This window comes from Myxine glutinosa, chromosome 7 (genome assembly GCF_964187855.1).
Source record: "Myxine glutinosa chromosome 7, kmMyxGlut1.1, whole genome shotgun sequence".
NCBI lineage: Eukaryota > Metazoa > Chordata > Myxini > Myxiniformes > Myxinidae > Myxine > Myxine glutinosa.
The window spans coordinates 70,172,112-70,186,426 of NC_136267.1; the positions used below are offsets into that span (position 1 = coordinate 70,172,112).

Here is a 14,315-nt window from a genome sequence, read left to right on the forward strand (position 1 = left end):
CACCGGGCGCCCAGCCCGGAGCAGTTCAGTGTTACAGTGTGCTCTTACAATAAAGACGTTTATATGTTACCGCTTGTCCGCTTCCTCCTTGCTCACAAGCAGCGCGCGTAACGCCGCGCTTTAGTATCACCATAAACAATGTTGGATGGTGACTCTCTGTCTGTACTCTTTGGAAGTAGCCAATGTAATGGAGCATTTGGGCCATGTTAAAAAGGCTCCTGTAATGAGGCCAAACTGGTCAAGGTGCTTTAGAAGTAGGTCAGTTATAATATCTTTGTAATGATGTAATAACGATTTATGGACAGTAGAAACTTCATTTGTCCTCGGCAGAGTAGTTTCTGACATGTCTATGTACACCTGCTCGCCTTGGAGTTGTTGTAGGAACGTCTAGCTATTCACATATCCCAACTGCTTCAGTAATGATGCATCGAAACATTTTCTCATGGTTGTCTCATACGACTAGCAGGATGGCCTAAAAGTATGAACATTCGCCTCTGAGCTGTTTAGCCTGGGTCTGACCTCTGATCCAGCTATAAACTGTCATCCTGTTGTCTTGCAGGCAGGTCAAGGCATCAGTGTGTGTGCATTGAACTGGGCATCCCATCAGCCAACATTAGTTGATGGGTGTTAAAGATCCCATGGCATTCTTTGAGAACAGGAGGTGAGCTATCGCCAGCACCCAGAACAAATTACAAAATTCCTGCTCAATCCGAGAGGGGGAACTGCGTCGGTGACACAGCCACACTTCCAGCAATGATGCAACAAGCAGCTACATATTGCATATGAAATGAAGTGAACATGGTTATTGTATACCGCCCCTCCCTATTCCATCTCTAGGCGTAGCATCACATCATCGCCAGGCGCGAAGGAGCCCGGCGATGATGTGCACCGAAAGGGAGAACTCAGTTTTCACTCCGTTTGTTTGTTTGTTTGCTTGTTTGTTTGTTTGTTTGAGGGCATCAATAACAGCTGGAAATAATCCCACAAAATAAACTCACCGTTATGCTGCTCCACCTAAAGGGTTCCATATCGGGTTTATTTGGCACCTCATTTCAAATATTTTTTAAATCTCAAATTTTTTCTGAGACCAAAGGCTAAAAGAGCTAATGTTGCAACCTGAGAGTGGCATTCAAATACATCTAAGCAAAACATATGCACTGAATCAAAATATGCTCCTAAGGGGAGAAGTAAATGGGTAGGTGTGAGGGGAAGGACTGGGAGGGTCCAGAGGGAAGGGGGTGGTATTACACGATAGGAAGCGGCATTGACAATGATGAAAATATACAGGTGTGACCCACCGTGCTCTTTCACTGGCTTCAGTTCGATGTACATTAGAAAGCTGGCCAAGACAGAACCGGTCTCCACCTGAAGGATCCACATAACCATCTACAGTCACCACTGGACAGCCAGATGGGACTTTGAATGTCTCGCCCACCTGGACGTCCATTTCAAAGTAACCAATGGAACACCAAAACTCAGGGCCTTTGGAGGAATTGGGAGAATAAACTACAAGCGTTAGAAAGAGCAAAAGAGATTCACCATTTATATTGAGCAAATAATTAACCCAGATAGTTTATTTGACTCAATATCACCGTGTTTGTGCCATGTGACTGAGCTGTGCGGATCCTGGCAGCAAGTAAGGGTGCGAGATAAAATCTGAGAAACTAGAACAGCATTCAGTAGAGAGCATACCAGGCTGAACAGTTTACGTTTTGCATCCCACTGATAGGCCAGATCTGGATCCGGACCTGAACCAAAATCTAATCGGCTTGTTCTTGTTACCAAACCAACTCATCCACATAGTTTTGTCATAACTCGTACACAGCTTTATGAAATATCGTGCTCTTATATCGTTTTTGGCCCCATCTCTCAATTGTAAAGAATCACTTACAAAAATTGAATAATTCTCGTATCCGGATCTGAACTTGGATCTTCACCAAAATCGAATCGATTCATCCTGGTCACCCATCCAACGTGTCCAGCAAGTTTTGTCTGAATCCATCCATAACTTTTTGAGATATCATGCTTCAGTGGTGGCCAAAAATATTGGCACCGATGCACTTTTTTCAAATAATGCACTATGTTTTCCAGAAAATTGTTGAAATTAAAATATATTTTGGTATCCACATATGTATTTCTTTGGTTTGCAGTGGAACAAAACAAAAAAGCTGAATAAATTACGAAATCTTAGCTTATTCCACAAAGAAATCCTAAAATGGCCCAGACAATATTATTGGCACCTTACAGAAGTTGTTAGAAATAATTAGATTTCAAGCAGGTGATTCTCCTTTACTTTGGAATTGAACTCACCTGTGGTGAGTTGCAGATGCCTGCAATATAAAAATCACTCATTCAACCAGTTTGAATAGAGAAAATAAGTCATTCTGCTGTTTTGTGTCACTGTGTGTACCACAATGAGCATGGAGAAAAGAAAGAAAACCAGGAAATTGTCTGAGGAGGTCAGACACAGGATTGTAGCCAAGCATCGACAATCTCAAAGCTACAAGTCCATCTGCAGAGACCTTGATGTTCCTGTGTCCACCGTACTCAATGTTATCAGGAGGTTTAAGGCCCATGGCACTGTAGACAACCTCCCAGGACGTGACCGCAAGAGAGGACTTGATTGAAGATTGCAGCGAAGGATTGTTAGTAAGGTAGAGAAAGCACCTCGATCAACTGCCAAACAGATTCAAGCTGACCTTCAGACACAATGTACGACAGGTTCAACTTGCACCATCCGCCGCCAACTCAACGAAAGGGGGTTCTATGGTAGGAGACCCAGGAGGACCACACTGCTGAGAGAGAGAGACATAAGAAAGCACGACTGGAGTTTGCCAAAACACACCTGAACAAGCCAAAATCCTTCTGGGAGAATGTCCTGTGGACAGATGAGACCAAATTAGAGCTTTTTGGTAAAGCACATCATCTCTTATGTTTACAAAAAACAAAACGAAGCCTTCAAAGAAAAGAACACCTACCCTACAGTCAAACATGGAGGAGGTTCAGTGACGTTTTGGGGTTGCTGTGCTGCCTCTGGCACTGGGTGCCTTTAATATGTGCATGGCATCATGAAATCAGGAGATTACCAAGGCATTTTGGAGCACAATGTTCAACCTATTGTCAGAAAGCTGGGTCTCTGTCGAAGATCATGGGTCTTGCAGCAGGACAATGACCCCAAATACACTTCAAAAAGCAACCAGGAATGGTTCAAGACAAAACGCTGGACTGTTCTGAAGTGGCCAGCAATGAGTCCAGATCTAAATCCCATTGAACACCTGTGGGGAGATCTGAAAACAGCAGTTGGGAGAAAGCACCCTTCAAATCTGGGAGAACTGGAACAGTTTGCACAAGAGGTGTGGGCCAAACTGCCAGTTGAGGAGAGGTGCAGGAAGCTCATTTATGGCTAAAGGAAGCGCTTGACTGCAGTTATTTTGTCCAAAGGCTGTGCTACCAAATATTAAGTCTAGGACTCAAGGGTGTCAATAATTTTGTCAATGCCATTTCTTTTTATTTTCTGATTTAAAAGGATATATTAAATTCTGAATCAAAAACAAAGGTTCTGTCATATTAACAGTGAAATAAAGAATTGTGGAGACCAAATACTTTTGTCAATTTCAACATATTCTTGGAGAAAATTGTGAGTTATTTGAAAAAAGTATAAGGGTGCCAATATTTTTGGCCACGACTGTATATATCGGTTTAATCCTCCGCTCAGTGGTGAAGAATCACTTTAAAAATTCCCATATCCGGATCTGGATCAGTCCACAACTTTTGGAGACATCATGTTCACAGACAGACAGACAGGAGTGGAAACACAACCTTTTTCCACCTTCGGTGGCAGAAGTGCATGGAAGAAGTTTCGGGAACTGAGTGGCATGCTGACGAGGAGGGGAGTGTCATTGAAGCTGAAGGGAAAGGTGTATGCTGCTGTGTGAGAAGTGTGATGATTTATGGGAGTGAGACATGGGTAATGAACGTAGAGCAGCAACGAAGGCTGGAAAGGGTGGAAATGCGAATGGTTCGGTGGATGTGTGGAGTATCGTTGAGAGAGAGGAAGACAAATGATAAATTGCAAAAGATGATGGGAATAGAGCCTGTGATGGAAGCTGTGAAGAGAAACAGGTTGAGATGGTTTGGTCATGTGTTGAGGAAGGATGAAAGTGACTGGTTGAAAAGAGTGATGGGAATGAATGTAGAAGGACGTAGAGGACGGGGAAGACCGAGAAAGACTTGGCAAAAGATGGTCGAAGAATAAATGCGGGCAAGGGGGTTAACAAGGGAGATGCAGAAAATAGGGCAAAATGGAGAACATTGTCATGGGGACCGCAAGGCTAACCCCCGCTCTTGCAGGGAAAATGGCCTTAAAATGCCTGTTGTTGTTGTTGTTGTTGTGGTGGCAGAAGTATTCATGACATTCATGTGGTGGCAGAAGAAGTTTACAGCTTAGGTATTTGTGATTTTGTAATCATGCCTGAGATCCTGTCTTCAAAAATGACTGCAAAATTTGCCGCCATCTCTATAATTTTTATAATTTTCAGAAATTTGTCAAAGATGTAAAATTGGCAAAGTGATGGAATTTTAAGTATTTTCTGATATGTAAATACAACTAAACTAAAGTTATCAGTGATAAACCGGATCACTTTATTTTCAGTTCCAGGGGACTCTGAATAGCACGGCCTGCCTTTTTCATCAGTAGCATTACGTTTCCCCGTCGGAAGTTCTCCTGAGTGCGTTAAAAATCAACCACAACAATGTGTGATTGTCCATGTCCAATGTCCATTCTCTTCACCACTTAGGGGGCCTTTACACAGGATGGCGACCTTTGTGCCTCCCTTGTGCGACCATAACATTTGCCAGGTCGCCGTTGGAGGCTCAAAGGAGACAGAATGGTTGCCTAGGTCGTTCAAAGGTGGTACACAGGAGGGTCAGACATCGCCATGGACGCCATGATCGCCGTAAATTTTTGAACATGTTCAAAACAGTCGCACAAAGGTCGCCGAGGAGGTTGGTTGCTCAAAGGTGGCTCAAAGGAGGCAGAAGGGAGGCACAAGCATTGCCGTGGTTGCAGAATGGAGGCACAGTGGTCGCCCAATGGTCGCCAGGTAATAAATGCATTCTGCTGCAAATTTTCCTGTCAATCTGGGCGATGCTTCTGCCTCCCTTGTGCCTCCCTTGTGCCTCCTTTGGGCGACCAATAGCGTGCATTGAACGATGACTGTGGCGACCGCTGTGCCTCCATTCGGCGACCACGGCAACCCTTGAGCCACCATGGCAAAGCTTTTGCCTCCCTTCTGACTCCTTTGAGCCACCTGTAGTGCCTCCTCAGCCTGCCTATAAATAGAGGGCGGGTACCTGCAGTGGTTCATTGTGTTTGCAGTGAATGGTGAACAACTCGACTCAATAAAGTCTCCAGACTCAACAGGCACAAGACATCATGCCTCCCGAGAAGTGCACAAGACCAAGGGCAAAGGACCGCAGAGGTGCCAGGACTACTGAAGAAGAAGGTCCTGCTGGCCATGGTGATCGCCAAGAAGAAGTCCCTGCTGGCCAGGGTGGTGGGCCTGATGGTGGAGCGCATGCTGCCCAACGTCAAGAGAATAAAGGTCCTCAAGACCAAGGTGAAGGGGATGAAGATACCCATGTTGATGGCCAAGGTGATGGTGATCAACAGGCCACAAGTGCCCGACAACCCTCCTGTAAGAAGAGGAAAAGTAAGGAAAAGGCAGCTTTGGCAGCTAGGATGAAACTGATGGAAAGCGCCAGAATCAGGGCATATATATACCCAGGCACTCCAGGTTGCCCAGCAGTCGCCAGGGGTCGCCCAAACAATGCTCAAGGGTCGCCTAGGAGGCAGAAGCATGGCTGAGTGGTCGCCGTTAGTTGCCGTTGGTCGCAGATGATGGCACAGAGGAGGCTCAATGGTTGCCCAAACATTGCTCAGGGGTCGCCTATGTAGCTTCTAATCGCGTTGGTTGCCGTAGGTTGCACAGGGGATGCAGGCAGGTGGCGCAGTGGACGCACAGGTCGCTCGTAGATCGCCATGAAAATGCCCGAAAATTGCATTTTTGGTGGTTCAAGGGAGGCACAAGGATCGCTGGAGCAGTTACATAGAAACAGGATTTTCTGGGTTTAGGCGACCATTGAGCGTCCTGGCCATTTTTTGGTCGTTCAAAGGTGGCATAAAGGTCGCAGCCCTGTGTAAAGGGGGTCTAAGCCACTATACTCTAATTGAGAAATGTTCCTCTAAACATTACGTTTAATGCTAATTATATCATAAGTTGCTGAAAATGTACCTATAATTGACTTCAATAGAAATCGGAGTTCAAAAGTGTTATAATAAGCTGTGCATAAATTTTCTAAGGATTTTATAAATTTTCATTTGGATTTGGCCAATATTTTGTGGACAGGTTAGGTGTGTGACAAAGACAAATTGATTAGATTTTGGTGAAGATCCAAATCCGGATACTATATATTTTTTACAGTGTAGCCGATAGGCAATGCTCTCGAGAGCAGCGTTTGTCTGTCTGTATGTCCCCACAAACGTTCACCAATCAGAGCTGAGGATCTGGTCACATGACAGGGGGACACATTTAGTAACCATTACTGTTACATATTTTACTAAAAGGAAATATAATGACCTTCTGTGGAACGTTTTGGGGTCCAGGCGGGTGTCGTAAGGTAGGTAGGAGGTTTCAGAAATTCCTCAATAAAATTATGATTTTGAAATACGATCAACATGAACCTTGCTGCCGACTCCGGAAGTGAACAGATGATGATGGTTCGCTAGTTTGATATCTCAATACAATCGTGATTTAACATTATATTTTGATATATTAATACAATCGTGATTTAACATTATATTTTGATATATTAATACAATCGTGATTCAACATTATATTTTGATATGTCAATACCATAGTATTAATTTGTGATTGGACTGATGAATGATGCTGTTTGGAATGAAAATCTAGAGAACGTGCTGTCCATGCCTGACGTTTGACTGAAGGTGGCACAGGAATGTGGAATTTATTGGTTCATCATTTGCCATTCACTGATTTTTTTTTTACCCAAGTCATTCACGAACCGGCTGTCCATGCCTGAAGTCAAAAATTTTAATACTTACATTATTTGTTAACTGCTAACTGGTATCCCCACCCAGGTCATACTATCCTCTTCAACTAAAGTATTAAACAAGCCTGGCTACGCCGCTGTTGGCCTATCGGTCTTGTTCAGTGCTTCTTCACCATTGAGAGATAAGGCCAAAAACGATATATAGCAGGATATCTCAAAACGGTATGGACAGATTTGGATAAAACTTCGTGGACAGGTTTGGGTGTATGACGAGGACGAATTGATTCCATTTTTATGAAGATCCAGATCCAATAATTTCAAGTGATTCTGTCTTCATTAAGAGTTAGGGCCAAAAACGGTATATAGCATGACATTGCAAAAATTATTGACGGATTCGGACAAAACATTGTGGACAAATTCGGTGTGGGACAAGGACCACTTTATTCAATTTTGGTGAAGATCTGCATCTGGATCCCAAGAATTTAAAAATATATACAAGTGATTCTTCACTATTGAGAGTGGAGCCAAAAACGACACTTACCATGATATTTAAAAAGGTTGTGGACAGATTATGACAAAACTTGGTGGTTGAGTTGGGTATGTGACAACAACAAGGCGATTAGATTTTGGTTAAATTCCGGATCCAGTTTCGGCCTATCAGCAGGATCGTGGTGGAGGTATGCACTCTACCGAGTGTCGTTCTAGTTTATAGTGTAATGTTCCACACCTTCAAAAGGTTTGCTTTGTTCTTGTAAACAATGATGATCTTCAGAAGATCAACAGTTTGCATAATAATGTTCAGTTTTTAATTCAGATATTATAGAATTTGGGAATTTATATCATTATGAGGCAATACCATTCCTATACTAAAATTCATATTTTAATCAAACACAAGATGTTCTAACTATCTCTGTTATAAGCAATTTGCAAATCAGTTCCCTAATCCCATTTATACCGTTAGCTGTTTCAATCCTATGGTTCTGCGTTACCCAAAAAATCGCAAATTATTGACAGACCTGCACAAAGTCATAAACAGAGCATATAAATTAATTCTACACTACAGTGGAAGATATGTCAGTACTTTGAATGCATCCAAATACATTTTTCATACATACTCATATGTCTAGCAGAGCTGAGGCAACAATATGTCAGCGTACTACTTAATAAAATGTCCTTCTGAAATCTAAAACAACGTTGGTTGAATTGTGTTTCAAACTATCCTCCACCTAAATATAATGCATTAAATATGAGCTGCTGAAGAAACAACTCCCAGAAACACCTTTCCAGCACGTGTTGCATCAACACAAGTATGTGCTAAGACATGAGGGCAAATATTCGTAAAAAAACACCCAATACTGGAGTGATGGATGCCCCAAGAAGACAATGAATAAACACTTGCTTATGGAGTTAATTCAAACGTGGACTCCTCAGCGCATGAGAGGTCCTCACCTCATTAAGACCTGAGCAATTAATTCAGATGGGAGACTTTGTCAGCCAACCCCAAAATTTTATTTAAAGGACCGGTCGAATCGAAAGTACAAGTTTCAAATATAGTAGTTATATTACTTAAATCAGTTATCCTGGGTGATTAAATGCTGCACTTAATTCATGATAATTGTGTGAGGAGCACAAAGCTTAGAAATTAGATGGCAAAATTTTTTTAAATAACATGTTTATAAATGACACTTACCAGAAACAGGGGTTTGGTATATCATCTCGCTGGGCTGCGTCTGCCCTGGTGAAATACAGGGATAAGAAACAGTACTGTATATCGTGTTTATAAGAATATATACACAATATATATATACATACAGTCACGTGAAAAAGTAAGTACACCCCATGTAAAGTTTTGACTTTTTCAACATATTTCATCATACAGCTATTTGATCTTCATTTCAACAATATTGATAGATAAAGGTGATATAATATAACAAATATCATGAAACATTTACATTTTGTAGTCCATTGTATAATTTAAATAAATATAAATGCAAATTTCGCATGTGGAAAAAGTAAGTACACCCTTGGCTCTAATAGGTGGTATTGCCCCCTTTGGCAGAAGCAACCTCAAGTAGGCGTTTCTTATAACTGTCTACCAGTCTCTGACATCGACTGGGAGAAATTTTTGCCCACTCCTCCATGCGGAATTCTTTCAGCTGTGCGATGATTGAGGGGTTTCTTGCATGCACAGCTCGTTTCAAATCCCCCCACAACATCTCGATGGGATTTAGATCCGGGCTTTGACTTGGCCATTCCAGAACCCTCCATTTCTTTATTTTCAGCCATTCCTTGGTGGATTTACTGGTATGTTTAGGGTCGTTGCTGGTTCAGCAACTGCTGGTTCTCATTCAAAACAGAGGCGACGTACAGTATTCCTTCACTGTGTCTGTGTTAGCCATGGGTCCTAAGAAGGATAGTGCTAGTGTTTCCAAGCATAATGTGGTTACGATGGAAGATAAGTTAAATCTGATTAAAAGGTATGAAAAAGGTGAAAAAGTGTCGGTGATAGCGCATAGACCTTATCACGAATCGGAACCGCAATGCATCATGGGATCGGAAAGGGGCAATAGCGCCGCCGGCTGTCGCTGTCACTTTGACCGACTGCTTGTTTACATTGACACACTATGTGATCCTTACCACTTTAAACTACTTTTAGGACTTTTTTACTGTGACAAATTAACTGTGAACTGTGATCAGCTCATGAGCCAGTATTTGCAAGCCAAGGACACCGTCGCAAAACTGAAAGCCGCCATTGCAGTATGTAACAAGAAGCTTACTGTTTCGGACATAGCAAACTGTGATGAACTTGTGAAACTTTATGCAGGTTTACCTAGTTATGACCTGTTTAAGTGGTTATTAGCAGAAGTATCCCCTCATGCACAGAACCTTCATTATTATAAGGGGAAATTATCAATGGAAGACAAGACCTGGCAAATAAACAATACGACAAAACTCGGAGTTAAGCGATCTCAATCTTTAGAGGATCAACTACTCATGACACTCATGAAGCTTCGGCTTAATCTTCGCGACGAGGACCTCGTATTTCGCTTTGGATTAGGACAAAGCACCGTCTCCCAAGTTTTGTTCGCAAGTGTACAGCCATATAAGTCAAGACCTACTCTCAAGTGCCTTGTTGGTATTACACCTAGCGGAACAATTTCATACATTTCCAAACCTACAGGAGGAAACACGTCGGACAAAAAAATTGTAAATATGACGAACATTGTAGACAAGTTCCAGCCCGGCGATATTTGTATGGCCGATCGAGGTTTAAACATTCATGAACTGTTCTTGCATAAGCAGGTTGTTTCTCTTCTCCAATGGGAACCCCCCTTTCCCTCAAATATTTCTTTAAATCACTGGATGTTAATGCCAAAAAACGCTGAAATTCTTTCACATTAGCCATCTTCCTTTCCGTAAACACAGCGTCGATCGTAGACAGACGCTTCCTCTTCTGGGTTCGTGTTTACCTTTGCCCCCTTTTCGATCCCATCATGCTTTGCGGTGGAGCGCCCTCTGTTGATATTTACCGATTCGCGATAAGGTCTATGCCTTAGGGCTGCCACGGTCGACGGTATCGACCATCATTCATGATAGGGAACGTATTCTCGCATACGTCACTGAAAACGTGCCACCGGCTAAAACTGCTAAAATGTGTGTTTGTGTTCAGAAGAGACGCCATGTTTAAGGTGAATAACATAATCTTATTAATTTTATTTATTATTCTTTACAAATTCATTTATTAATTGTGCTCATTACTCATTAAAAAATATGACTAAAACGTGTTTTTAGTGTTCTTTAAGGTTTAGCGATAGTTATATACTTTCGCGAGTTATTTACTCTAGTTTTAGGGTGTTTGTCTTAATTTTCAGGCATTTTTAAGGCTTTTTTTTTTTTTTTTTTGTATACAAGATCGAGGCTCGTGAAAGAGCTAAAAGGCATTACGCCCGGTTTACGTCAAAAACCGAGTTACGTCACGGCTTATGGAACCAATTAATGACATAGGCCGGGGTATTACTATATATATATATATATATATATATATATATATATATACATATATATATATACATATATATATATACATATATATATATACATATATATATATACATATATATATATACATATATATATATACATATATATATATACATATATATATATACATATATATATATACATATATATATATACATATATATATATACATATATATATATACATATATATATATACATATATATATATACATATATATATATACATATATATATATATATATATATACACATACAGTATAAGTCATGATCGGATATAAAGCCACCTTCACACCAACAGTAATAAAATGACTTTTACATTGAAGTTTACATGAAGCCAAATCAACAAAAGAAAACTAATTGATGTAATTTGTGTGAAAGATCTCTTATATTACTACATTAGGGTAAGTTCAGTATGGAATTGGTAACCTCTCATCAAAATTATAGGGGGCAGGTTAAAGGAAGGGGTACTTAGAAAAGTAAGGAGAGTGGCTGGAGGGTAAAGTAGTAAACAAAAGTTCATTTATTTTTATTTACCCCTTCTACTATTGTTCCTCTATCTGGATTCTTCACAAATTTCAGTTGAATTTAATCCTCCCTCCTCCCCATCACCACCTATGTTTTACCCCCCCCCCCCCTCCCATACATATAGCAGGCCAACTCACCTAAGTCATATACAGATCACAATGCTCTGCATTTCTCATTAGAAGAAGAATATGAGAAAGGATGTAAGTTTCAATGTCCATTGGCAAATATATCACACCAACTGTACCTCTTCCCCTATTTGTAACAACACAGTGCTATAGTAATGCCTTGGGTTGTCAGCACAGCATAGATGTATGTGCACTCACCTCTGAGCTGTCTAGCCTGGGTTTTAATACCGGCCAAACTATAAACTGTCATCTTGGTGTTTCGCATGAATGAATGGCAAGGTATTAATGCGTGCTCCCTCATTCATTTGGAGGACCTTTCCATTAGCACTGGTCGTTGGTGGACGTTAAACATCCCACAATGTATTTTCAATGATTAGAAGTGCTATTGCCAGCACCCTGAACAAGTACCAAATTATTTCCCTTACCAACAGCTGCAAAGGAAAAGGCAAATCATCCAACATCACACTTGCCAAGAGACTGCTTTGGCAGAGTATGGTACATTGATGATGATATTAATACCACAGCACACTGTGAAGTACCCAATGGAATACCCTGTTAATTGTGGAGTTCTCTGTTGCACTTAAAACACTTAAAATATCAGGCTCAAGCATTGAACTCAAGACTCCACTCCGGTTCACACATTGTAATGTGTCGGTTAATTTATATAGCCACCTATTCCCTTTCACCTCTTTTCTGGATTGTTGACTTCGCACCCTGTCCTGTATAGCTCTTATATGTGTATATAAATACTACACGCTTGTTGATCGCCATAAGAAAAAAAAAAAAATATTGCCTCCGAAGATGGATGGAGGTTATGTTTTCACCCCTGTCTGTCTGTTTGTTACTTGAGAAAAAAAATATATTTGGACAAGTACAGTATGTTGATCACTCCATTTTGTGTTTGTGTGTTTGTTTCTCTATCCGCTCACTTATACTTGCCTATACGTCGCAATTTTAAACTGATCTTCACGAAACTTGGAGTTAGTGGTCTGACAGAATCCGATTTATTTTTCAGGTCAAAAGGTCAAAAGGTCAACATAGGCCAAATGTCAACCACTTTCTTCAAATTTCTAAAATCCTCAATTTTCATCCGATTGACTTGAAATTTGAATAGGATTTTCATATCAGCTTACTGAAATCAACCACCAACTATTTTTGAGGTCAACATAGGCCAAAAGATCAACATGGCCAAAGGTCAACAAATCTTTCAAATTTCTAAAATGCTCAATTTTCATCTGATTGACTTGAAATTTGAAAAGGAAATTCATATCAGCTTACTGAATTCAACCCCAAACTATTTTTGAGGTCAACATAGGCCAAAAGGTCAACATGGCCGAATTTCTAAAAATGTCAATTTTCATCTGATTAACTGAAAATGTGAAAACGATTTGCATATCAGGTCACTGAATTCAACCACGAATTATTTTTGAGGTCAAAAGGATGCTCTACTGAGTGCCATTCTACTTTGTTATATTTTGCCAAGTGTTGCTCTACGAGTGATTTTTCATCTGTTTGTTACTTGCAACATCGAAGAATTTTCAAGTATATTGGTCGGTTGTGTTTCTTATTACTTGCCAGAATAGATTCCGGCAAGTATGTTGGTTGGTTGGTTTGTCTGTCTGTCTGTCTGTCTGTCTGTCTGTATGTTTGTCTGTCTGTTTGTGTGCAGTACTATGTCTACATCGTTGCACGTAGAATCGCCATACTTTACACACATATTTGCCTTGCCCTGGAATAGACTGTGCCCAATTTTAACTCTCTAGGCCAAGGTCAAGCTCAAGGTCAACCAAAACGTGCTTATCGTTTTTTGATAACTAGCAACGGTACCCGCCATCACGGTCGTCTCTCAAACTCACAATCCCACGAGATATGCAGAAAGGACGACCCAAAACCATTGTCTTCTTTTTGATTCGTATATAAACTTCATTAAAAGTAAATAATGACCTCTGCCAAAGTTCAAACGACGTGGGTTTAATCTCTACATGAGAGAATTCCACATAGCTATTTGGGCAGTGTATAAGCTAACAGATCGCTGTCTCCATCGATCTTGCCAAGGCCATAACACCTATTGGCTCAAAATCCTTTTAACTGTTGACTTGGTAGTTTTTACAATGAAGGATACACGTATCGGGAGTACATACGACATCGCGATTGTGAATGTGACAGCTCAAAGGTGTCTTTCGCTTCGCATCGCAGTGACGGCGAGCACCAACATGGCGGCTGTAAGATTAAAATCTGGCTTCAAGCCCCCTCACCATCTGTTTATATAAATCGTTTAAATAATCATTTGCGCCTCCCAATTGAAGCCCCGCCCTTAGGGCGGGTACCGTTGCTAATAATATATAATGGCGATATAACAATTTTTACCGTTTTGCTTTGAAGAACGGGAATGAAGGGGGAGGAGCGTGTTAATATGTGTGGTTGAAGGCTTTGGATGAGTTGGAGAGACGACCGTGATGGCGGGGAGTGGGTTGGCATTCTCTCAAGCAGGGATTCAACCCATGTCCTTAAAAAAGGTCTTTGTCCGAGGTCATTATTTTTAACTGTGTTT

At 40.9% G+C, this 14,315-nt stretch overlaps 1 pseudogene across 1 annotated transcript in view; it reads right to left on the reverse strand.

The window, feature by feature from the left end:
- The window catches only part of LOC137415373 (mothers against decapentaplegic homolog 4-like), a 136,934-nt pseudogene that overhangs the window by 29,523 nt on the left and 93,096 nt on the right, over positions 1-14,315 (reverse strand). Inside the window, exons 7-10 of the transcript XR_013624198.1 lie at positions 8,762-8,806; positions 5,474-5,694; positions 5,007-5,116; positions 1,299-1,487 (exon numbers count right to left, since the gene is read on the reverse strand). The product of XR_013624198.1 is annotated as a mothers against decapentaplegic homolog 4-like (transcript). The remainder of the gene's footprint in view (positions 1-1,298; positions 1,488-5,006; positions 5,117-5,473; positions 5,695-8,761; positions 8,807-14,315) is intronic.